This window comes from Ranitomeya imitator, chromosome 1 (assembly GCF_032444005.1).
Source record: "Ranitomeya imitator isolate aRanImi1 chromosome 1, aRanImi1.pri, whole genome shotgun sequence".
NCBI classification, from domain to species: domain Eukaryota; kingdom Metazoa; phylum Chordata; class Amphibia; order Anura; family Dendrobatidae; genus Ranitomeya; species Ranitomeya imitator.
The window spans coordinates 664844822-664871390 of NC_091282.1; positions in this window are offsets into that span (position 1 = coordinate 664844822).

Here is a 26569-nt window from a genome sequence, read left to right on the forward strand (position 1 = left end):
CCTGTTAGGATAGTACCGAAACCCTTCAGAGAAACTGGTGTAGATGGAGCAATGGCAACTAGATATCACCAAACCCGACAATACTTCCCTTGGTCCCCCGCTGAAGGAATGTCTCTTCTACATAATGCACCAGATCCTACCCAGTACCCAGTTAGATTCGCACAGTATATACAGCAAATTATGCAGACTCATGCAGGAGTCTGGGCAGATGGAGAGGAATTATGTAGAATGAAAATGACTCCTGGTCTCTTCCAGGAACTGCTAACACATCTACAGGGACACAGGCCACAGGTGGGACAGGAGCTACAAGAGGGACAAGCGGGACAAGGTGCCTTACAAACGATAGAATCAGGAACACAATTTGTAGACCATTTAATAGTTTTCATGAGGCAGAAACAGAGGCAGAGAGGAACAACGGGAGTGGTGGCTCAGAGACCTGGACAATCGGTAGATGAATATTATCTAGGGGTAGAGAATAATTTTAGAGATGAAGGAATAGATCTAACCGCTCCAGGAATGATGAGGTTAATTACAAAAACCTTTATAGATGGATTGTCTCCAAAAGTAAAGGAAAAACTTAAGGCTGCAACTCCTGATTGGAGAACCTTGGAAGACCCACACTTGGCCAGGCAAAAAGCCGTAGGGATAGAGTTGGATTTAAGAGAAAATCATAAGCCTGTCAGAATAGCGCAAGCAAACACAACAGGTGGAAGGGCAAGACATAATTTTCCCTGTCATTACTGCAAGAAACCAGGACATTTCCAGAAAGAATGTAGAAAGAAGCAGGCAGACATAAAATCAGGAAAATTTGTACCAAAGAATAAGCCCTCAGACATCCAACAGACATCCATAGTGGATGGTCCCATACCAGACTCAGATTGACTCAATGTGTTACAAACTTCCCTACCAGCTAGAAGACCTATAATACAGGTGAATGTAGGGGGGAGAGAGATTCCATTCTTGATAGATACAGGTGCAACTTCCTCAATTTTGAATCAAGATTTTCTTCCAAACCCGGAAGATATTTCACAACAAACAACTTTTGCTGAGGGTTATGATGGGGTAATTCGAACACTACCATATACTGTGCCCCTAGAGGTCTCATTAGGACCTAAATGTTTTGCATCCAGATTTTTGTATGCCAGAGGTGCCCCAACATGTTTGTTGGGAACTGATGTCTTGAAGAAATTAGAAGCTAACATCAATTTTAGGGAAGATGGCACAGTCATGCTGACTATCCCTGATGATGCGGAAACATTAGAACAATATGTCAGAATTCAGGCTTTTGAGGATTATACTGAAGAAAAAGAGTACACCACAGATCTAGACCTCTCAACAGTCCCAGAAACACTGTGGGCACAGGGTGACACTGATGTGGGATTATTGCATATCTCTCCTGTAAAACTATCTGTGCAACCAGGAACTGTTCTCCCACAGCTCAGACAATACCCTGTGAGTGCCCAGCAGGAACTAGCGATTACAAAACAGATAGAGGGATATAGAGAGAAAGGGGTTTTGGTAGAGATACAATCACCTGCTAACACTCCTCTGTATCCAGTCAAGAAGAGAACTCTTGATAAGGGTTCTATGCCCAAATATCGTATGGTACATGATCTAAGAGAAATAAACAAAGTTCTAGATCCAATCACCCCAGTTGTACCCAATCCTCATACGTTACTATCACAGATACCAGCCAGTTCTCAAGTGTTTACTGTAATAGATCTTTCAAATGCATTTTTCTCGGTTCCTTTACACCAAGACAGTTGGCATTTGTTTGCATTTACATTTAAGGGCAAACAGTTGGCGTGGACACGCCTTCCACAGGGAATGATACACTCCCCTACTCTTTATTCAAATGCCCTACAAACAGTCCTTCAGAGGTTTGAACCCGAACCACAGGTAGTAATTTTGCAGTATGTGGATGACCTACTACTTTGCTGCCCAGATCTAGAAACTGCAGAAAGGTCCACTGTGAGTTTACTATGTTTCCTAGAAAAAGAAGGGTGTAAAGTGAATAGACAAAAGCTACAAGTTTGTCAGACCAAAGTGGTCTTTCTAGGTCATTGCATTTCTCAAGGAGGTAAAAAGCATCTTACACCTCAAAGAACTGAAGCAATAAGACAGATGAATGAGCCTAGAAATCATAAACAGCTACGAGCATTTTTAGGAATAGTGTCTCATTGTAGACAATGGATTATACATGCCAGTCAACTAATGCAACCACTGTATGACTGTGTAAAAAGTGAACCTTATTTGTTGACAAAAGAAGGTCAGATTTCGTTCCAACAATTAAAAGATGCCCTTGTTTCAGCTCCAGCGTTAGGGCTACCAGACTACACCAAACCATTTCAGCTTATGGCTGCAGAAGTTGATTCCCATGCTACAGGAGTTCTTACCCAGAAGCATGCAGGGAAACAAAGACCAATTGCATATCTTTCAGCAAGGTTAGATCCCGTAGCTAGAGCAGCGCCAACCTGTGTACGTGTAGTTGTTGCTGTCTCACTATTGTTGGACAAAGCATCAGAAATTGTCCTAGAGCATCCACTCACAGTTCAAACTACACATGATGTTTATGGGATATTAAACCAGGTCCAACCAAAACACATCTCCATGGCCAGACATTTGCGGCTTCAGTGTTCTTTGCTGCTACCCTCCACTATCACATTTGCAAGGCTTCAGACTCTCAATTTAGCTACACTGCTACCTCTCGAGTCTGAAGGGGGGAATAAGGACACTGATACACACACAAATTTTTTCCCTACAGACACACATGATTGTACAGAGCTCATTTTACAAGAAACGGTAGGCTTACCCAATGTATCCGAAACACCACTTCAAAATCCAGATTTAGAGCTGTTTATAGATGGTAGTAGGTTTGCAGATGACACAGGTAACTTCCATACAGGGTATGCAGTTGTGTCAGGATCTGAAACTCTCAAAGCAGAACCGCTTCCACCGAAACAATCTGCACAAGAAGCAGAACTAACAGCATTGATTGAAGCTCTAAAAATAGCTGAGAATCAGACAGCTAATATATACACTGATTCTAGGTATGCACATGGTATTGTGTTTGATTTTGGAGTAATCTGGAGAGCTAGAGGTTACATGACAGCGTCAGGACAACCTGTAAAACATGCTTCTCTGATCAAACAGATCTTAGAGGCTGCACAAGAAACAAAAGAAGTAGCAGTAATCAAGGTAGCTGCACATGTGAGACTCGACACTAGGGAATCTAGGGGAAATGATAGGGCTGATAAAGCAGCCAAAGCAGCAGCAGTCAAACCCTTACAACAGGTCCATACTGTAAACCTCACAGAAAATACTGAAGATAGACTGAGACAAGCACAGGAAGATGCAGGAGAAGAGGAGAGGGACAGGTGGAAAAAGGAAGGGGCAGAAGAACAAGAGGGAATTTGGAAGAAAAATGGACTAATATGTCTACCTAGAGCCTGGTACCCGATAGTAGTTGGTGGATTACATCACCCTACGCATGTGTCTGCAAATGCAATGACACTACTGGCAAAGCAAGTCTGGTTGGCTCCAGGTTTTGGCAACTACGCAAGAGACTATTGTGCTGCATGCGCTATATGCCTGACACATAATCCCGGACAGACAGCAAAGACCCCTATGAAGCACCACGTCCGACCTCTCTACCCGTTTCAACGGTTGCAGATAGACTTTATCCAGCTGCCAAAGAGTAATGGGTATGAGTATGTGTTGGTGTGTGTGGACATGTTCTCGGGGTGGCCAGAGGCCTATCCAGTTCGGAAGGCTTCAGCTAAAAACACTGCTGTAAAGCTAGTTACCGAACTGGTGCCCCGTTATGGTCTCCCTGAAGTGATCGAGTCAGATAGGGGTACTCATTTCACTGGAGAAATATTTCAAAATGTACTAAAAATGTTGGGTGTTGAAAGTCAGTTACACACTCCGTATCATCCTCAAAGTTCTGGTAAGGTAGAACGCATGAATGGAACTTTAAAATTAAAAATACAGAAAGCCATGGCTGAAACAGGAAAGCCTTGGACAGAATGCCTTTCACTGGCCCTTTACTCAATACGCAATACCCCAAGGGGTAAGACTAAACTGTCTCCATATGAAATTTTGTTTGGCAGGACTGCCAATTTAGGATGTTATTTTCCACAGCAACTTGTGTTAAATATTGAATCACTGACTTCCTATGTGCAAAATCTTCAGAAACAATTAACTAAGGTGCATGCACAAGTTTTTGCTTCCCTTCCAGATCCTGACAACACTGAAGGAAGTCACAAGTTGGAACCAGGTGATCAAGTCTATATAAAAAGACACACCAGAAAGGCTCTTGAACCAAGATTTGACGGACCCTTCCAAGTCCTGTTGACAACACCTACATCAGTCAAGCTTGAAGGAAAGGCATCATGGATACATGCAAGCCATTGCAAAAAAGCAGTATAAAACTCATGATATTGATGTTAATAATGTTAACCACAACGAAGGCATGGGAAAGACTAAATTCTTTAGCCCCTTTGAACAATAGATTCGTACAACATCATAGAAAATTAGTGCACGACTTGTTAAACAATACACAAACCCTGACAGATTGTTGGATCTGTACCCATTCGCCGGTATCAGCCACAAGTATACCTTTTCTAGCAGTTCCCGTATCAGCAGAAGAAATATTCGCTTGGCCTAATTGTTCAGACAACCTGGCCAACAACCAAACTGGTAATACTAGGCTGTGGAATACTACAATCGCCATACCAATTGTGGGATGGGTAGAATTTCCTTGGTGGCAGGGTAATCTCTCAGGGAGTAGTACACATCTACAATATTTGGCCTATAAGGGTGGAGCCTGGGTCCCTAGGAATAAGACTGGATTAACTAATTTAGGACAGGTCCCCACAGAAAATCTACAGCTCAGTTTCAGTACAACCGCCCCTCCCTCTGATGCTTTCAAACCTGTAGTATTGGAAAGATACATACATAATAGAAAATGGGAACATTCTGAGTTGTTCCCCCAAGGTGATGATAACAGTTGTACAAGTAAGCCGGGGAACCTGGTTTGTAATGAATCCAATGAGTATGTCAACGGAATGCATGTATGTGGGAATCCCGCAGCCGGGTACTGTAGCCCCTTGGGACAAAAACCCTCTTGGTGTATGCTTCAAAATGTATCTAGTTTTGTGGATTTGGCTCACAGATTGGTATTGCAGCACTCAGCTTTATGGGATCTGCCTGAGGGTACATTTTGGATATGCGGAGAAGGAGCATATAAATGGCTTCCCGTAGGTATAAAGGGTACTTGTACATTAGGATGCCTAACCCCAGCTACTTTCATAATTTCAAATAAACAAGTGAATATGCAAGCCGTACCCAAGCACACACTATATAAAAGAGCTGCAGATAACTCACCACGTCCCTCGGGGAGGCCACATATAGTACAAATGGGAATTCCCAACAAAATTGCTAGTACCATTTTTATTTATCCTATGTTAACACAAATGTGGGATAAATTAGTTAGAGCCACGGATTATCTAGATGATCAGATCTGGGATATATTGGATATACTAAACACTAGTGTAGCTGTACAGAATCAGCTTATAATAGTCGTCAACCAACATACCCTGGTATTGGATTACCTAACTGCCTCACAAGGGGGTATGTGTCAAATCATCGGACCCACCTGCTGTCATTATATAGACCCGAATAGTGCTATGAGTATGACATTCAAATTAAAGGACGTACAACGACTCAGAGATCAGTATGACAAAGACAATGACCAGAATAAGGATAGCTGGTGGTCAGATACCTTTTCTTTTCTTAACCCAGCCAACTGGTTCAGAGGGATCGGTGGGTGGGTTGCCGGGATTATGCAGAGCATAATACATATAGTTATGATTATTGTAATCATATATGTGTTATTCAAGATTGTACTCAAGGGTATCTCAGTATGCACAAATAAATTTTGTGTAATAGATGCAAGAGTATAAAGTTTATTATTGCCGTACTAATTTTCTTTTATATTTTAGTATACTGCCGCATAAAGAAGAAAATGCACAAGCTTCATGCAAAAATTTATGACAAATAATAAAAGAATATGTCAAAGGGGGGAATTGTGGAGACCAGACTGAACCAAAGGATCCATTTTGTCTCCCAGATGAAATCTGCTTCTGCACAGCAAACTTGACATTTCCTTTTATAGAAGTAATCACGCGCGCATTTCTCCTTGATATTGTAGCCTTTCACCCACATACCAGATATTGTAACTTTTCACTAGTATAGATTTGCTTTGTAAGTGATTATGAAATATGAGCGCTTGTGCGCATGTCTGTAAATGCCTAACTTCTTACTATATAAAGAAGGGGCAGCGCCCAGTGAGGCAGGCGTGCTCCGGGGCTACCCCTGTTTATGAACACACAACCTTTGTGCTGCGTGTCATTTACTTGGATTCCTCAATCCAGGAAGCCAGGGACGGAAGAGGACTCAACAATAGATAATAGTCATATTATATAGCACTAACATATTCCGCAGCGCTTTACAGTTTTGCACACATTATCATTGCTGTCCCCGTTGAGGCTCACAATCTACATTCCCTATCGGTATGTCTTTGGAATGTGGGAGGAAACCGGAGTGCCCGGAGGAAACCCACGCAAACATGGAGGGAGCATACAAACACCTTGCAGATGTTGTCCTTGGTGGGATTTGAACCCCAGGACACACATACATATACAGTGGGGCAAAAAAGTATTTAGTCACTCAGCAATAGTGCAAGTTCCACCACTTAAAAAGATGAGAGGCATCTGTAATTTACATCATAGGTAGACCTCAACTATGGGAGACAAACTGAGAAAAAAAAATCCAGAAAATCACATTGTCTGTTTTTTTAACATTTTATTTGCATAATATGGTGGAAAATAAGTATTTGGTCAGAAACAAACAATCAAGATTTCTGGCTCTCACAGACCTGTAACTTCTTCTTTAAGAGTCTCCTCTTTCCTCCACTCATTACCTGTAGTAATGGCACCTGTTTAAACTTGTTATCAGTATAAAAAGACACCTGTGCACACCCTCAAACAGTCTGACTCCAAACTCCACTATGGTGAAGACCAAAGAGCTGTCAAAGGACACCAGAAACAAAATTGTAGCCCTGCACCAGGCTGGGAAGACTGAATCTGCAATAGCCAACCAGCTTGGAGTAAAGAAATCAACAGTGGGAGCAATAATTAGAAAATGGAAGACATACAAGACCACTGATAATCTCCCTCGATCTGGGGCTCCACGCAAAATCCCACCCCGTGGGGTCAGAATGATCACAAGAACGGTGAGCAAAAATCCCAGAACCACGCGGGGGGACCTAGTGAATGAACTGCAGAGAGCTGGGACCAATGTAACAAGGCCTACCATAAGTAACACACTACGCCACCATGGACTCAGATCCTGCAGTGCCAGACGTGTCCCACTGCTTAAGCCAGTACATGTTCGGGCCCGTCTGAAGTTTGCTAGAGAGCATTTGGATGATCCAGAGGAGTTTTGGGAGAATGTCCTATGGTCTGATGAAACCAAACTGGAACTGTTTGGTAGAAACACAACTTGTCGTGTTTGGAGGAAAAAGAATACTGAGTTGCATCCATCAAACACCATACCTACTGTAAAGCATGGTGGTGGAAACATCATGCTTTGGGGCTGTTTCTCTGCAAAGGGGCCAGGACGACTGATCCGGGTACATGAAAGAATGAATGGGGCCATGTATCGTGAGATTTTGAGTGCAAACCTCCTTCCATCAGCAAGGGCATTGAAGATGAAACGTGGCTGGGTCTTTCAACATGACAATGATCCAAAGCACACCGCCAGGGCAACGAAGGAGTGGCTTTGTAAGAAGCATTTCAAGGTCCTGGAGTGGCCTAGCCAGTCTCCAGATCTCAACCCTATAGAAAACCTTTGGAGGGAGTTGAAAGTCCGTGTTGCCAAGCCAAGCCAAAAACATCACTGCTCTAGAGGAGATCTGCATGGAGGAATGGGCCAACATACCAACAACAGTGTGTGGCAACCTTGTGAAGACTTACAGAAAACGTTTGACCTCTGTCATTGCCAACAAAGGATATATTACAAAGTATTGAGATGAAATTTTGTTTCTGACCAAATACTTATTTTCCACCATAATATGCAAATAAAATGTTAAAAAAACAGACAATGTGATTTTCTGGATTTTTTTTTCTCAGTTTGTCTCCCATAGTTGAGGTCTACCTATGATGTAAATTACAGATGCCTCTCATCTTTTTAAGTGGTGGAACTTGCACTATTGCTGACTGACTAAATCCTTTTTTGCCCCACTGTATATTACACAGTATCATTTATTACGTGTATTGCTATCCCTTATTATACAGTGCCCTCTCTAGCTATGTAGAGCACTGTCCCTTACATATTGGATTTTATAGAGCCGTTTTTTATTACATACCATCCTCTCTTGTTAGCTGTATAATACAATGATGGCTGATGGAGCATGGGAAAGCTTCTTTTCTAATGGAGGAGCTGATGGACTGGTCATCTGGTCACCGACTCCTCCATCAGCAGTCATTTTCTATCTAACTAGAGAGGGGACTATGTACTAAAAGAGGGAGCTGTGAATTACAAAAATACACTATGTAAGAGACCGCACTGTACATAGAGGTAGCTGTATAAGGGACGGCACCATATACAACTGGAGAGGATGGTATACATATGGGATGGTGTTATACATAAAAGAGGAAAATATGTAGCTAAGGCTGGTGTTATACATAAGTGAGTACACTATATACTAAGGGACTGTGCTATAATAAGTAAGTGCACTACATACTAAGGGACTGTACTATACATATGTGAGTACACTATATAATAAGGGACTGCGCTATACATAATAAGTAAGTGCACTATATACTGAGGGACTGTGCTATACCTAAGTGAGTACACTATATACTAAGGGACTGCTATACATAATAAGTGAGTACACTATATACTAAGGGGCTATGCTATGTATAATAAGTGAGTCCACTATATACTAAGGGACTGTGTTAAACATAAGCGATAATAACGTCTTCCTTCACCTCCCCATTTCTAAATCCATTATAAATCCCCCTTCCTAATCCCCTAAACTCCTCATTTTCATCCTCCCTCCGTATCCCAAAATTGTCCTTTCCACCAGCATTGTCCTTTCCCCTACCACCACCCCCATTATTGTCCATTCCACCACCTCCTTCATTGCTTTCTCCCCCACCACCTCATCATTGCCCTCTCCTCCATCTACACACACACACACACACACAGCACCATTCACCTATCTGCACATTCCCCCGCAGTGGTAAGCACGCACAGCAGACAACACCTTTCACCTCTCCGCAGGCTCTCCCGCAGCCACAACATCACCTTTAGCTTCCTCTCATTGGCACAGCGTCTGCGGCGCTGAATGATGATGTCATCCAGCCGCGCCGCTGACTGCTGTGAGAGACAGGAAGCATCGCTGCAGCTCCGTTGCCATTTTCTCTTGTAGGCAGCGGAGCTGCAGGGATCTCTCCCTGCCTGCCGCACATGAGGGCAATCTGGCCAGAGCCCCCTGGAGCCGGATAAACAGGCCAGATTGCCCTTATTATTAGCCACTCTGCAGGGCCTCTGGGCCCCGCTGCAGCCACACCGGCTGCACATGAAGTATGTCCGCCCCTGGCACAGCCTTTGCGGTCTGACTCCGGAAGGCCCCATCACCCCTCGGGGCCTCATAGCAGTCACGTGGCCTGCCGCCATTGGCGGTACGCCACTGATCAGGCGCCTTGGCAGAAACAGCGCTGGACCAGGGGAGGGTGAGTAAAATCACAGATCGTTGTTTTTTCTAAACCAACGGCAGCTGGTGGAGATGGGATATCCGAAAGCAAAAAAAAAATTTTTTTAAAAGTCACCATTTTTCAAGACCTGTATCATTTTCATTTCTCACATCATTGCACCAATGTCAGTGCTTGGATGTTAACCATTTGATGAATGTCACTGATTGTGTTTTGCATAGTGAGCCAGCGTGCATATGATTCATTCTGGTATCGATACAACGTTTTGATCACTTTTTGCATTTTTTTTGGCAATGGTTTAACTGAAAAAAAAAATGTAATTGTGGAGTTTGGGGGTTGTTTTATCTTCTAGTTTACAGCCTTTTGGTAGATCAAACTTTACCGATGCAGCAATGACACCTATATAATAGGGTCGATTCCAAATTTTTATATGTTGATATAGGGGTAGAGACTCAGATTCCAGCATTGTCACTTGCTGAGCTGCTTTCTGTCATTTTGATACAATCACTTTTCTGTGCTGCAGATCTAGCAGAGCTCTGAATTCGGAGCTCTGTATAACTCCACCCACACCGCTGATTGGCAGATTTACACTGTGCATAGGCAGAAAGCTGCCATGCAGGGTTATTCAGAGCTCATGAATATGGAGGACTAAATGGCAGCACATTTACTAGTCCTCTAGTGATAAACTACTGATTTTATCAAAACTGCAGCAAGCAGCCTCCTAAGGCCGCTTTCACATTTGCGGTTGTGTCCGCAGCGTTTGTGACGCATACGTCTTGATTTCCTATTCCTTCAACATTGTAGATGCAGGTACATGCGTTTGCATGCGTTCGCCCGCGTTTGCTTGCGCATGTGTTTTCTTTGCGGTGTGCGGCGGGGCACGGCTAACGCACCATGTTGGAATTTTTGAGGCTGCAAATTTCTGTCAAATATGCGCAGGCATGCGCATGAGTGCGTTAAAAAAACGCATTACTGTCTATGGGAACGCATGCGTACGCATGTCTTTGCGTACGCATGCGTTCGATGCGCTTGCGTACTTCGGACTGCGTATGTCCAGGAACTGAATTAGACACGCCCATTGAGACATGCCCCCCTGGAAAGATCAAACGCATGCGCATAAAAAGCGCAAACGCATGTAAAAACGTATGCAAACGCAGCTTTTTTTGCAGTCATGCATAAGCTGATGCAGATAAAAAACGCAGCGTTATCATGCATTTGCGGATGATACGCTGTGGACACAACCGCAAATGTGAAACCAGCCTAAAGGTACCTTCACATATAACGATTTCGTTAACGATATCGTTGCAACGTCACGCTTTTTGTGACGTAGCAACGATCCCGCAAACGATCTCGTTATGTGTGACAGCGACCAACGATCAGGCCCCTGCTGGGAGATCGTTGGTCTTTGGGGAATGATCAGAACCATTTTTTGGTCGCTGATCACCCGCTGTCATCGCTGGATCGGCGAGTGTGACGCCGATCCAGCGATGTGTTCACTTAGTAACCCGATATTTACCCTGGTTACCATTGTAAAAGAAGAAAAAAAAAAACACTACATACTCACATTCCGATGTCTATCACGTCCCCCGGCGTCAGCTTCCCGCACTGACTGTGTCAGCGCCGGCCGTAAAGCAAAAGCAGAGCACAGCGGTGACGTCACTGCTGTGCTCTGCTTTACGGCCGGCACTGATACAGTCAGTTTTTTTTTTTACTTTTACAATGGTAACCAGGATAAATATCTGGTTGCTAAGGGCGGCCCTGCACTTAGTAACCCGATGTTTACCCTGGTTACCCAGGGACTTCGGCATCGTTGAAGACAGTTTCAACGATGCCGAAGTCTTTCCCCTGATCGTTGGTCGCTGGAGAGAGCTGTCTGTGTGACATCTCCCCAGCGACCACACAACGACTTACCAACGATCAAGGCCAGGTCGTATCGCTGGTCGTGATCGTTGGTAAGTCGTTTAGTGTAACGGTACCTTAAGTGATACATTGCTGGAATCAGGTAATCTGTCTCTACATCATACTGCTTTCAGATTAAGTGAGAAAAAACCCAGTGACAGATTCCCTGAGCTCTACTCGATGCTGGATGTCTAACGCAGATGGCACCTGCCCTGTGTGAAGTGGACTCAGTTACCGAGCTCACGCCATGCACACGTATACTTTTTTTTTTTTTTTTAATAAGGAAAAAAAAATAAAAATCTCGTTACCTATTAAAAGGCTTTATCAGGCAAAAAAAACAAAAACAAAACAAAAAGAAAAAAAAAAAAACAAGACAATTGGGATCACTGCAAAATTGATGTCCTATAGTTTCAAACAAAAGCATCAATTATCCCTCTTGATAAAAACAGTAAGAAAAAAAAAACAAATGTCAAAGTTGCTGTTTTTTTTGTTCATATCACCCTTTGAAAATTGAGGGGCGGGAGGGATTTAAAAAAAAAAAAAAATTAATCAAAAATGGTAGTGATAAAAACTACAGTTTGTCCCATAAAAAACAAAAAGTTCCTTGACCGGAAAATTTAATTTAACAACACCATTGGTTTTACTATATTGTGTACTAGAAAACGGGAAAAAAAAATTCCAAATGTGGTGAAAATGCAAAAAAAGTGCAATCCCAAACTCGTTTTTTGTTTGGCTTTTTTGCTAGGTTCACTAAATGCTAAAACTGACCTGACATTATGATTCTCCAGGTCATTACGAGTTCATAGACACCTAACATGTCTAGGTTCTCTTTTATCTAAGTAGTGAAAATTTTTTCCAAACTTTGGTAAAAAAGAAAAAAAAAAAGCGCCATTTTCTAACACCCGTAGCATCTTCATTTTTCTCTGGTCGGGTGAGGGCTTTAATTTTTTACACTCAGAGTTGACGTTTTGATGTTTTTGATACCATTTTTGTGCAGATACGATCTTTTGATCTCCCATTATTGTATTTCAAAAACGCAATTTTGGCGTTTTGACTTTTTTTTATTGCTACGCCGTTTAGCGATCAGAATCACCCAATCGATCAATGCAACAAAAAAAAAAAAATTTAACCTGAACACAGCGATACCAAACATGTGTATGTTTGATTTTTTTCAATTGTTTTATTTTGAATGGGGCAAAATGGGGTGATTTGAACTATACATATATTTTTTATTTTTTACTTTTGGCATGCTTCCATAGTCTCCATGGGAGACTAGAAGCTGCCACAACCTAATCGGCTCTGCTACATACAGGTGATGATCAGATCGCCTCTATGTAGTAGAATTACTCACTTGCTATGAGCGTTGACCATAGAGGTCGTACCATTGAACCGGTGACCCACGATCACGTGACAGGTCACCGGTGGGCAGGTTTAAATGTCACTGTCAGCGTTTGATGGGGCATTTAACTGGTTAATAGCTGCGGGTGGAATGCGATTCCACCCATGGCTATTGCGGGCACATGTCAGCTGTTCAAAACAGCTGACATGTTCCCGGAAAGATGTGGGCTCACCGCCGGACAGGGCCGTATTTGCCACTAGGCACGTGAGGGCACGTGCCTAGGGCGGGGACAATGCAGGGGGCGGCACCTGAACAAGGTTTTTTTTTTTTTAAAGCTGGGTCACCTCCCGAATGACCCCGCCCCCCCGCCCCAACTGGCCGCCCACCCTCCCTCCCTCCCTCCCGCCTCCCACCCGCCCTCCTTGAAGACAATACTCACCCTGCTGCTCCAGCGATGCCTGGTCTCGGCGTCTGGAGCTCGTCCTTAAAGGGACACTGTCACCTGGATTTGGAGGGAACAATCTTCAGCCATGGAGGCGGGGTTTTGGGGTTTTTGATTCACCCTTTCCTTACCCGCTGGCTGCATGTTGGCTGCAATATTGGATTGAAGTTCATTCTCTGTCCTCCGTAGTGCACGCCTGCACAAAGCAATCTTGCCTTGCGCAGGCGTGTACTATGGAGGACAGAGAATGAACTTCAATCCAATATTGCAGCCAGCATGCAGCCAGCGGGTAAGGAAAGGGTGAATCAAAAACCCCGCCTCCATGGCTGAAGATTGTTCCCTCCAAATCCAGGTGACAGTGTCCCTTTAATGAGCGGTCACGTGGTACCGCTGATTAAGGTCATGAATATGCGCATATTCATGACCTTAATGAGCAGAGCGGTATCACCTGACCGCTCACGCAGGAAGAAGGTGCAGCGCGCCGGGAGTCGGGACAGCCAGAGGGACGTCGCGGCTGCGCGGTGAGGAGCAGGTGAGTATGAGGGATGGGGGGGACAGGGGAGGGGAGAAGAAGGAGGACGGTAAGCCGCGCCATTCAAGATGGGGGGTGGAGGAATGAGCCATGCATACAGGGGGGGTGGGGGGTGGAATGTGAGCCATGCATAAGGGGGGGGTGGAATATGAGCCATGCATACGGGGGGGAGTGGAATATGAGCCATGCATAAGGGGGGGTGGAATATGAGCCATGCATACGGGGGGAGGGGAGGGGGGGTGGAATATGAGCCATGCATACAGGGGGGGGTGGAATATGAGCCATGCATACAGGGGGGGGTGGAATATGAGCCATGCATACAGGGGGGTGGGGAATATGAGCCATGCATACAGGGGGGTGGGGAATATGAGCCATGCATACAAGAGGGGGGGGGGTCATTATACAGTATGGAGAACTGTGTGTGGCCATAATACAGTATTGAGCATCATGTGTGGCCATTATACAGTATGGAGCATCATGTGGCCGTTATACAGGATAGAGCATCATGTGTGGCCGTTATACAGTATGGAGCATTGTGTGGCCATTATACAGTATGGAGCATCTTGTGCGGCCATTATACAGTATGGAGCAGTGTGTGGCCATTATACAGTATGGAGCATCATGTGTGGCTATTATACAGGATGGAGCATCATGTGTGGCCGTTATACAGGATGGAGCATCATGTGTGGCCGTTATACAGGATGGAGCATCATGTGTGGCCGTTATACAGGATGGAGCATCATGTGTGGCCGTTATACAGGATGGAGCATCATGTGTGGCCGTTATACAGGATGGAGCATCATGTGTGGCCGTTATACAGGATGGAGCATCATGTGTGGCCGTTATACAGGATTGAGCATCATGTGTGGCCGTTATACAGGATGGAGCATCATGTGTGGCCGTTATACAGGATGGAGCATCATGTGTGGCCGTTATACAGGATGGAGCATCATGTGTGGCCAATGGCCATTATACAGTATTGAGCATCATGTGTGGCCATTATACAGTATGGAGCATCATGTGCGGTCATTATACAGTATGGAGCATCATGTGTGGCCATTATACAGTATGGAGCATCATGTGCGATCATTATACAGTATGGAGCATCATATGTGGCCATTATACAGTATGGAGCACTGTGTGGCCATTATACAGTATTGAGCATCATGTGTGGCCATTATACAGTATGGAGCATCATGTGGGGTCATTATACAGTATGGAGCATCATGTGCGGTCATTATACAGTATGGAGCATCATATGTGGCCATTATACAGTATGGAGCATCATGTGCGGTCATTATACAGTATGGAGCATCATGTGTGGCCATTATACAGTATGGAGCATCATGTGCGATCATTATACAGTATGGAGCATCATATGTGGCCATTATACAGTATGGAGCACTGTGTGGCCATTATACAGTATTGAGCATCATGTGTGGCCATTATACAGTATGGAGCATCATGTGGGGTCATTATACAGTATGGAGCATCATGTGCGGTCATTATACAGTATGGAGCATCATATTTGGCCATTATACAGTATGGAGCACTGTGTGGCCATTATACAGTATTGAGCATCATGTGTGGCCATTATACAGTATGGAGCACTGTGTGGCCATATTTTTTTTTGTTTATAATTATTGTATATAAAACAGTGTGATCAGCAGTGCTAAATGGCTGTGGTTGGGACGTGGATATGGGTGTGACTAGTTGTGAAATGGGTGTGGTCAGAGGTGTGGCCTAAAATTTGCCGCGGCGCACTAGGTGCGCCGCAAACTTCATAACTCCTTCCCTTTTTCATAAGTTGGGAGGTATGGTACCGCATTTGCCAGATCATGGCAAGTGCCGCAAATCCCATAGGGAATGAATGAGGTTGAACGCAGTGTTGCCGTAAGTGATCCGGTACGCGGCAGATGCAGAAAAACTGCCGATCTGATGCAAAAGGCGACTGCTGATAGTGTCTTACTCACCAAAGTGGGAGGCAGCACTAAAAGTGCCTAGGGCAGCAGAAACTCTAAATATGGCCCTGCCGCCGGAGCACACATCAAATGGAGGGAGTCAGACATCAGCGTAAATGTATGCCCAATGTCGGAAAGGGGTTAAAGTGGTGTAAAATGTATAGAGAATAAAGCGCAAATACAAGAAAAAGAAAAAAAAATATGACTCCGGCACCCCCCCACCTCCAAAAACAAACAAACAAAAAAATAGTTGCAGAACTGCTGTTTTTTTTCTATGACCTTCATTCCACATAGAAAAGTTAATAAATGTTTTTTCAATACATTATATGTACCCTAATGGTTCCGGAAAAATCCTAATGACAGCTGATGGCAGAAACAGACACATTTATGGAAAACATTGATGACACCGATACCGGGTTTTCACGTGCGTGTTTTATCTAGACGTGTGAAGGAGGTCTAAAAGGTGAGACCACCTCCTTGCTGTCAAACTATGGTGCAGTTGCTGCTGTGCACTGTAGGTCATGTTCTATTGTTATCCTTTTATACATGTGGGTATTGCCTATTTGTTAGGCAATATTTGCATGCTTTGCGGCTGTCGAACAACCACGAGACATGCAGCCATGGGGGACTCAGACATATTTTTCGAGCATGCCAAAGTCACTCTGTTAGCAGCCGAAAATGCTCAGATAACACCTTATCCCAGCACGTTTGCACATTACTAGTTACTAACCATTTCTTAAATCAGTTTAAAATGTTTACCAGGAAAAAAAAAGTGTTTTATCAAGTATATCCACTAGATGGAGCTGCAGCATAAGAAATAAATGAAAAATGTACAGTACTATCAGTGCCCACTAGAGGGTGCAAGCTACAAAAGAGATGCACATATCCAGAAACTGGGATGTAGAAGTGTTCTCTGGGTATGAGATTTGTACAGGGCCGCCATCAGGGCATTACAGGCATCACTGCCGTATGGGGCCCGGTGATGAGGAGCAAAAAGGGGGGCCCGAGCGAGCACGCTGGCAGCCGGTCCGGTCCGCGCTCTGCTCGGGCCCCCCCTGACATTTTTATTCAGGCTGCGGCTGCAGTGCCACTGTGCTGTGCCTGCTGTCTCTAAATGAGCCTTGTACCTTTAAGGCGGCAGTGATTCATGGGCCCGCCCGCCGCAAGTAAGTGACGTCACACGCTGCCCTGCTCCACTTCCTCATTCCGGGACCAGAGCAGAGCAGCGTGCGGCGGCACACCACGTGGACGGCGGAGGCCGAGGAAGCAGAGAAGAGGCAGCGGGGGACCACCGGACGACGAGGGACCCGGCGGAGGAGAAGAGGCAGGCGGCAGCTGGGGACCGGTCACCGGCAGAGGAGAAGAGGGCAGAGGCAAGCGCCGGCGGGAAGCGGGGCCCGGGGGACCGGCAGAGCAGAGGAGAAGAGGCAAGCACCGGCGGCAGCGGGGCCCGGGGGACCGGCAGAGCAGAGGAGAAGAGGCAAGCACCGGCGGCAGCGGGGCCCGGGGGACCGGCAGAGCAGAGGAGAAGAGGCAAGCACCGGCAGCAGCGGGGCCCGGGGGACCGGCAGAGCAGAGGAGAAGAGGCAAGCGCCGGCGGCAGCGGGGCCCGGGGGACCTGTCAGTGGGGCAGAAATGCTGGACACAGTGGGGCAGAAATGCTGGACTCAGTGGGGCAGAAATGCTGGACACAGTGGGGCAGAAATGCTGGACACAGTGGGGCAGAAATGCTGGACTCAGTGGGGCAGAAATGCTGGACTCAGTGGGGCAGAAATGCTGGACTCAGTGGGGCAGAAATGCTGGACTCAGTGGGGCAGAAATGCTGGACACAGTGGGGCAGAAATGCTGGACTCAGTGGGGCAGAAATGCTGGACTCAGTGGGGCAGAAATGCTGGACACAGTGGGGCAGAAATGCTGGACACAGTGGGGCAGAAATGCTGGACACAGTGGGGCAGAAATGCTGGACACAGTGGGGCAGAAATGCTGGACTCAGTGGGGCAGAAATGCTGGACTCAGTGGGGCAGAAATGCTGGACTCAGTGGGGCAGAAATGCTGGACTCAGTGGGGCAGAAATGCTGGACTCAGTGGGGCAGAAATGCTGGACTCAGTGGGGCAGAAATGCTGGACTCAGTGGGGCAGAAATGCTGGACACACAGTGGGGCAGAAATGCTGGACTCAGTGGGGCAGAAATGCTGGACACAGTGGGGCAGAAATGCTGGACACAGTGGGGCAGAAATGCTGGACACAGTGGGGCAGAAATGCTGGACACAGTGGGGCAGAAATGCTGGACACAGTGGGGCAGAAATGCTGGACACAGTGGGGCAGAAATGCTGGACACAGTGGGGCAGAAATGCTGGACACAGTAGGGCAGAAATGCTGGACACAGTGGGGCAGAAATGCTGGACACAGTGGGGCAGAAATGCTGGACACAGTGGGGCAGAAATGCTGGACACAGTGGGGCAGAAATGCTGGACACAGTGGGGCAGAAATGCTGGACACAGTGGGGCAGAAATGCTGGACACAGTGGGGCAGAAATGCTGGACACAGTGGGGCAGAAATGCTGGACACAGTGACAGGGGCAGAATGCTGGACACAGTGACAGGGGCAGAATGCTGGACACAGTGACAGGGGCAGAATGCTGGACACAGTGACAGGGGTAGAATGCTGGACACAGTGACAGGGGCAGAATGCTGGACACAGGGGCAGACTGTGAGACCCGGGGGCAGAATGCTGGACATTCGGGCAGAATGCTGGAAATTGGGGCAGAATGCGAGACACGGGGCAGAATGGAGATACAGGGCATGATTGGAGACACGGGGCAGGATGAAAGACATGGGGGCATGACTGGAGACAGATGGGGGAGGATTGGAGACAGATGGGGCAGAATGGAGACACAGGGGGCATGATTGGAGACAAGTGGCTGGATTTCAGACATGGGGGCATGGTTGGAGACATAGGGGGCAGAATGGAGACATGGGGCATGATTGGAGACAGATCGTGCAGGATCATGGGGCAGGATGGATATGATGCAGAAAGATGGGGCAGGATGGAGAGATCACATGGGGCGATCATATGGGGCAGGATGGGGAGATCATATGGGGCAGAATGGATACTCATGAGGGCAGGATGGGAGAACATGTGGCTGACGCCAGGAATGAGACACACGGTGGCCAGGCTGGGGGATATTATTACCATAGGGGCTAATTTAGGGATATTATTACTGCAGTGATGTATTTATTTTATTTTTTGAGGACACGGTTTTAAATGGGGGGGCGGTCCTGTTACTGTGTAGAGTGACACTATGTCGCCTCTTTTTCTTCATGTGGTGTAATGTAGAAGGTGGGAAAAATTAAGTAATGTATTCTACAAGCGGAGCTCGAGATAACTGTGTTATTTCCTGCAGAGAGAAGTCCTGGCTGGATTAAATGATGGCGGTCTGTGCTGGATGAAAGATGAAGGACTTCACCTAGAGACGTCACTGGTGAGTCAGTGTGTTACCTATACACTGACACTATACACTGTATACTGTATACAGAGCTCCTGTGTATAATTTCATAATTGATCACTGTATTATCTGTACACAGACACTGCATACTAAGTACAGATCTCCTGTGTATAATGGCACTTATGGTGATAGTATGGTGCTTTTTTTTAATTACTGATCAGAATTGTAGTATTCAGTCACTATGTGGTGGTAATATGTGGTCTGGACATGGTGTTGCGGTATTTGTTCCTTGTATGTGATATTATCCGATCACTGTGGTGGTAATATGTCATCTGGTCATGGTGTAGCGGTATTTGTTCCTTGTATGTGATATTATTGGTCATTTTAAAAATTGAAAAATAAATAAAAATATACCTAAATTGTATTGCATATTTTAACAAATATTTAATAGGTTACAGTAGAGTAGGGCCCGGCCAAAAGTGTCTACCATGTTATGGTGGCGGCTTAAAAAATCTTTTGGCCAAAACAAAAGCTGCTGGCTATATTTATGATCTGGTGATGGGAACTGTTGATGTGTGATAGGTGAGAAGTGGAGTTTTTCCAAGAGAGAGCGGTGGGTCTGTGGACAGTTCGAGGGGTGGAGCGTGGAGGCGGGGCTGAGGTGGAGCCTGGGCGGAGTCTCAAGGGGGCCCCGAAAATTTTGCCAGTATGGGGCCCCGAAATTTCTAGTGGCAGCCCTGGATTTGTAGCTCGATCACCAAAATCAGAGTGGTGAGGGTCCGACACCACCGATCAGCTGTTGTCAGCTCCAGTGGATGCTATAGATAAGCGCCTATTGGCTTTTACAGCTGGCTAGTGCCAGAGCTTGTAGCAGCTGGTCGGTGGGGGTGCCAGGTGTTGGGTCCCCAATCTGATTTATGCCCGGTCCTAAAGATCCGATCTGCAGTTCTCAGCAGCAGAGGCTGAATTACAAATCAGCACAGTTGTATCAATTTAGATTAAACTGGAGCACAGACAGATAATCATAAAGCTGCCAAACTGCATTTATGGAACGTCAGGACATAGACTAGAACTCTTATTAGTTAATGCGTTCAGATTCTTCGTACAAAAACAGGTTTACGGCTTTGTGATAACTGCATAAAGTGGCCTGTTTAAATTTCGTTTTTGGGTTATATGTATTTTTAATACCTTCATAATATGACGTATATTTACGTCATCGTGTCGTGTCCCTGCCTTTGACGTGAGCTCACACGCCAAGAAAATCACAATCTATTAATGGAAAGATGCAGGCTCAGCATGTGAGCTTGCATCTTTCATAGATCCCAATTTTTCCTATACATAGCAGGGCTGAAAAAACAAAAATAGAAAGTGGCTGGGGTGAAAGGTTTAAAAAAAAAAATATAGATTTTTTTCAGTATCAAAATCTGCATTAATAAATTAATCTTGCAGTTTTCGCAGTGGCCACTGTGGCTATTTTAGGGTATGTTTCCACGTGCAGGAAACGCTGCGTGTTTGATGCTGCATAGAGCCGCAGCGTCAGACACGCAGCGTCCAGATGTTACAGCATAGTGGAGGGGATTTAATGAAATCCCAACTCCACTATGCGCGGTAACACGCATCCAGCGGCCCTGCGATTCCGGACATACGGCGCGTCTTTTTAGAGCGCAGCATGTCCGTTTACCTTGCGGCGACGCTGCGCCACCGCAAGGTATAACACAGGGCCCTATGTGTGGGGTGTGATGATTTCGGATGTGTGCAATGAACACATCCAGCATCATCGCGTCTCCAGAAGGGGGCGGAGCTTTGGTCAGAGCAATCTTGCTGCTCCGTCCAAACCACCGGCCATCCTGAACGTGGACACGTACCCTTAGGGCCCCTTTCCACTTGCGAGGAAAACGGACGAGTGCAACCCGATTAAAAAAAAAAAAATCGGATTGCACTCGGACCAATGTTATTTAATAGGTGACATTCCATATGCGATTTTTTTCTCAGCCGAAATCGGAAATCGGGCTGAGAAAAAAAAATCGCAGCATGCTGCGATTTGCTGCGAGTCTCGGACGAGACTCACCAATGCAAGTCAATGGGTGCGAGAAAAAAAACGCATGGAATACGGATCATCCGTATTCCATCCGTTTTTTACGGATACCTTACCATTCTGTGGCACAGAACACTGTAAATAGTCCTGTAAATGACTGTATAAAAATAGTTGCAGAGAAAAAAAACAGATTGCATACGGATGTCATACGGATGTAAAAACGGATGATGCGATTAAAAATCGCATTGCACTCGCATGACAATCGCATACGTTACATCCGTTTTTTCGGTCCAGATTACGGACCGTTTTTTTTTCTCACAAGTGGAAAGGGGCCCTTAGACTGATACTTTCTGCCCTTTCAGGAAAAATTTTCAGCAGGCTCATTAGCAGCAGAGGCAGGATTGCAATGACTGATGACACCTCTATACCCTGCTGATCACACAGGGCCCAACAATTACAATAGGCGATGTGACAGCTCCCCCTCCTGTCACAGTGGCCATTGCACACGCTGAAGTTAGCTGCCAGCTTTCAAAGAGCAATCTGTGCGGCAGGGGAGCATACTGGTTTATTTTATTTTTTTTGTATGCATTGAAGAGCAGCGGTAGAACGTGGGACATACAGATGCTTCTCACAGAATTAGAATATCATCAGAAAGTTAATTTCAGTTCTTGAATACAAAAAATGACTATATAATGAGTTTCACTACAAACAGAGTGATCTATTTCACGTGATTATTTCTGTTAATGTTGATGATTATGGCTTACAGCCAATGAAAACCCAAAAGTCATTATCTCAGTAAATTAGAATAATTAAAGGGAATCTGTCACCCCAAAAATGGCCTATAAACTAAGGCCACCGGCATCAGGGGCTTATCTACAGCATTCTGTAATGCTGTAGATAAGTCCCCAATGTATCCTGAAAGCAGTGGCGTAGGAAGGGGGGTGCGGGGGGGGCGGTCCGCCCCGGGCGGCACAATGCTGGGGGCGGCCGGCGCTGCAGGAGAAGAAGATTAAAAAAAAAAAAAAAAAAAAGACGCCCCTTTAAATCTTCGGGCGGCGCCGTCCGCCGCCAAGACCAGGGCCAGCTCCCCCACCCCCGGGTCCCGCCCCCGCTCTATACTCACCTCTCCTGGTTCCTGCAGCGCCGGCAGCTGCAGCCTCCTCTGACTCTGCGACGTCTCAGAGCAGAGGGCGCGATGACGTCACTACTGTGCGCGCCGCTCTGCCTCTCTGTCCTGAGCGTCGCAGAGCCGGAGAGACGCTGACTGCACCGGACCTGCGCTGGGAACGGGAGAGGTGAGGATTTTACTTTTTTTTTTTTTCTTTATTTCTGACTGTCTGGGGCTGGGGCAATGCTGGAGACCATGGGGCAGAATGCTGGACACACTGGGGCAATACAGGAGACCATGGGGCAGATTGCTGGACACACTGGGGCAATACAGGAGACTATGGGGCAGATTGCTGGACACACTGGGGCAATACAGGAGACCATGGGGCAGATTGCTGGACACACTGGGGCAATACAGGAGACCATGGGGCAGATTGCTGGACACACTGGGGCAATACAGGAGACTATGGGGCAGATTGCTGGACACACTGGGGCAATACTGGAGACCATGGGGCAGAATGCTGGACACACTGGGGCAATACTGGAGACCATGGGGCAGAATGCTGGACACACTGGGGCAATACTGGAGACCATGGGGCAGAATGCTGGACACACTGGGGCAATACTGGAGACCATGGGGCAGAATGCTGGACACACTGGGGCAATACTGGAGACCATGGGGCAGAATGCTGGACACTCTGAATACTGGAGACCATGGGGCAGATCTCAGGACACATTGAGGCAATGCTGGAGACCCTGGGGCAGACTTCTGGACATACTGGGGCAATACTGGAGACCATGGGGCAGATTGCTGGACACACCGGGGCAATACTGGAGACCATGGGGCAGAATGCTGGACACACTGGGGCAATACTGGAGACCCTGGGGCAGATTGCTGGACACACTGGGGCAATACTGGAGACCCTGGGGCAGATTTCTGGACACATTGAGGCAATGCTGGAGACCCTGGGGCAGACTTCTGGACACACTGGGGCAATGCTGGACACTGGGGCAGATTGCTGGACACACTGGGGGTAATATACTGGACACACTGGGGCAATGCTGGACACTGGGGGTAATATGCTGGACACACTGGGGCAGACTGCTGGACACACTGGGGAAAGGCTGGACACTGGGGCAGATTGCTGGACACACTGAGGGCAGATTGCTGGACACACTGGGGGTAATATGCTGGACATACTGGGGCAGATTGCTGGACACACTGGGGGTAATATGCTGGACACACTGGGGCAGATTGCTGGACAACATGGGGGTAATATGCTGGACACACTGGGGCAGATTGCTGGACAACATGGGGGTAATATGCTGGACACACTGGGGGCAGGACTTGAGGCATGGGCAGAATGTAGATACGGGGCATGATTGGAGACACGGGGCAGGATTGGATCATGGGGCAGGACGGATACGATGGAGGCTGGTGGGGCAGGATGGGGAGATCATATGGGGTAGAATGGATACTCATGAGGGCAGGATACGACAACATATGGCTGGAGCCAGGAATGAGATAAACGGGGCCAGGGTGGGGAATATTATTACCATAGGGGATAATTAAGGGATATTATTACTGCAGTGATGTATTTATTTTATTTTTTAAGTATACTGTTTTAAATGGGGGGGCGGTCCTGTTACTGTGCAGAGTGACACTATATCACCTTTTTTTCTTCATGTGGTGTAATGTAGAAGTTGTGAAAAATTAAGTAATGTGTTCTGCAAGCGGAGCTCGAGATAACTGTGTTATTTCCTGCAGAAACGAGTCCTGGCTGGAAGGAATGATGGCGGTCTGTGCTGGATGAAAGATGAAGGACTTCACCTAGAGACGTCACTGGTGAGTCAGTGTTACCTATACACTGACACTATACACTGTATACTATATAGAGGTCCTGTGTATAATGTCACCAGTGATCTCTGTATTACCTCTACACAGACACTGCATACTAAGTACAGATCTCCTGTGAATACTGGCACTTATGGTGATAGTATTGTGGTTTTTTTTTTATTACTGATCAGTATTGTAGTATTCAGTCACTATGTGGTGGTAATATGTGGTCTGGAAATGGTGCGGTGGTATTTGTCCCTTGTATGTAGTATTATTCGGTCACTATGTGGCCTGGTCATGGTGTGGTGGTATTAAGTCACAGGTGTGGCATGTGGGGGTGACACCATTAGGCCCAGTTTAAGTTCTACAAAACAGGAAAACCATTTTTGGTAACCTTTGTGTGTATTGAGCTGGGGGGGGGGGCGCCAAACTCGGGAACAGCCCCGGGCGGCAAAAGCTCTAGCTACGCCTCTGCCTGAAAGATATGAAAAAGCGGTTAGATTATACTCACCCAGGGGCGGTCCGGTCCGACGGGGGGCGCGGTCTGGGGCCTCCCATCTTCATACGATGTTGTCCTCTTCTTGTCTTCTTCCGCGGCTCCTGCGCAGGCGTACTTTGTTTGCCATGCTGAGGGCAGAGCAAAGTACTGCAGTGCGCAGGTGCCGGAAAAGGTCAGAGAGGCCCAGCACCTGCGCACTGCAGTACTTTGCTCTTCCCTCAACAGGGCAGACAAGGTACGCCTGTGCAGGAGCAACAGCAAGTAGACAAGAAGAGGACGTCATCGTATGAAGATGGGAGGTGCCGGCCCCGGACTGCGACACCCATCAGATCGGGACCGCCCCAGGTGAGTATAATCTAACTTGTTTTTCTTATCTTTCAGGATACATCGGGGGCTTATCTATAGCATTACAGAATGCTGCAGATAAACCCCTAATGGCGGTGGCTTTAGTTTATAGGCGAATTTTGGGGTGACAGTCCCTTTAACAAAAAAAAAAAATCTGCAAAGGTTTCCTAAAGGTCCCTTAGGCTAGGTTCACATTGCGTTAGTGCAATCCGTTTAGCGCATACGCTAACGGAATGCGCTAACGCAATGTACAAAAAGGGATTGCGTTTAGCGATCCCGCTAGCGCAGATGCCCGATCTGCGCTAGCGAGAAACGGACCTCGAACGCTGCAAGCAGCGTTCGAGGTCCATCAGAAAATAATGGGACATCGCTAACGCATGCCAAAAATGGCATACGTTAGCGATGCGTTAGATACATTGCGGTCAATGGGTGGGCTACCGGATCCGTTACATAGTGTTAATTGCGCCATGTAACGGTTTCCGTCAGCGAACACCCACTAACGCAATGTGAACCCAGCCTCATTCTCTTTCATTGGCTCCACAATTATGGGGAACACAGCTGACTTGACAGAAGGCAGTCTGACACACTCCACAAGGAGGGTAAGCCACAAAAGGTCATTGCTACGGTTGGTTTCACATTTGCGGTTGTGTCCGCAGCATTTGTGCCGCAATTATCTGCATGCGTTGTGTTTTCCCTATCTTTAACATTAGGGATGCAGGTGTCTGCGTTCGGTTAAGTTTTGCCGCGTTAGACGACGCATGCATCGTTTCGTCGTCTGCGGTTTGGCGCGATAAACGCTACATGTAGTAATTTTAGAGGCGTCAATTTACCGCCTGGAAACGTATGCGGTTGTTAGCGGAAGGAATGCGGCAAAAAAAAACGCATTACGGTCTACGTGAATGCATGTGTTGCACCACAGGAAAACATGTCTAGACACTGATTAGCCACCCCCCACATACAAACTGATAAAAGGAGGGAGTGGGCATTGGCAGGTCACTACACAGCAGACTGGGAACAAGAGCAGACAGACGCAGGAACCTGGGAAGAATCAACACTCTGAACAATGTGAGTATCAAAGCCAATGTCTTTATTTTCTGTCTCTATATGTCCTAATTTCTGCCATTTCTTTCTTTCTGCATGCATCAGAATGTCATCTTCTTCTGTGGAGGAGCAACGTCCTGGGCCTGCACAAGCCGAACATGTCAGTGAAGTGAGTACTCACCTCCTCAGATTGGTAAGTATTCACTGTCACATCTACACGTGACTAATTATTTTCCTTTTTTTTAGAGCACTTCTTCCACTGCGGCAGAGGCCAAGCAGGAGCAGCAGGGTCACGGTCGGGTGGC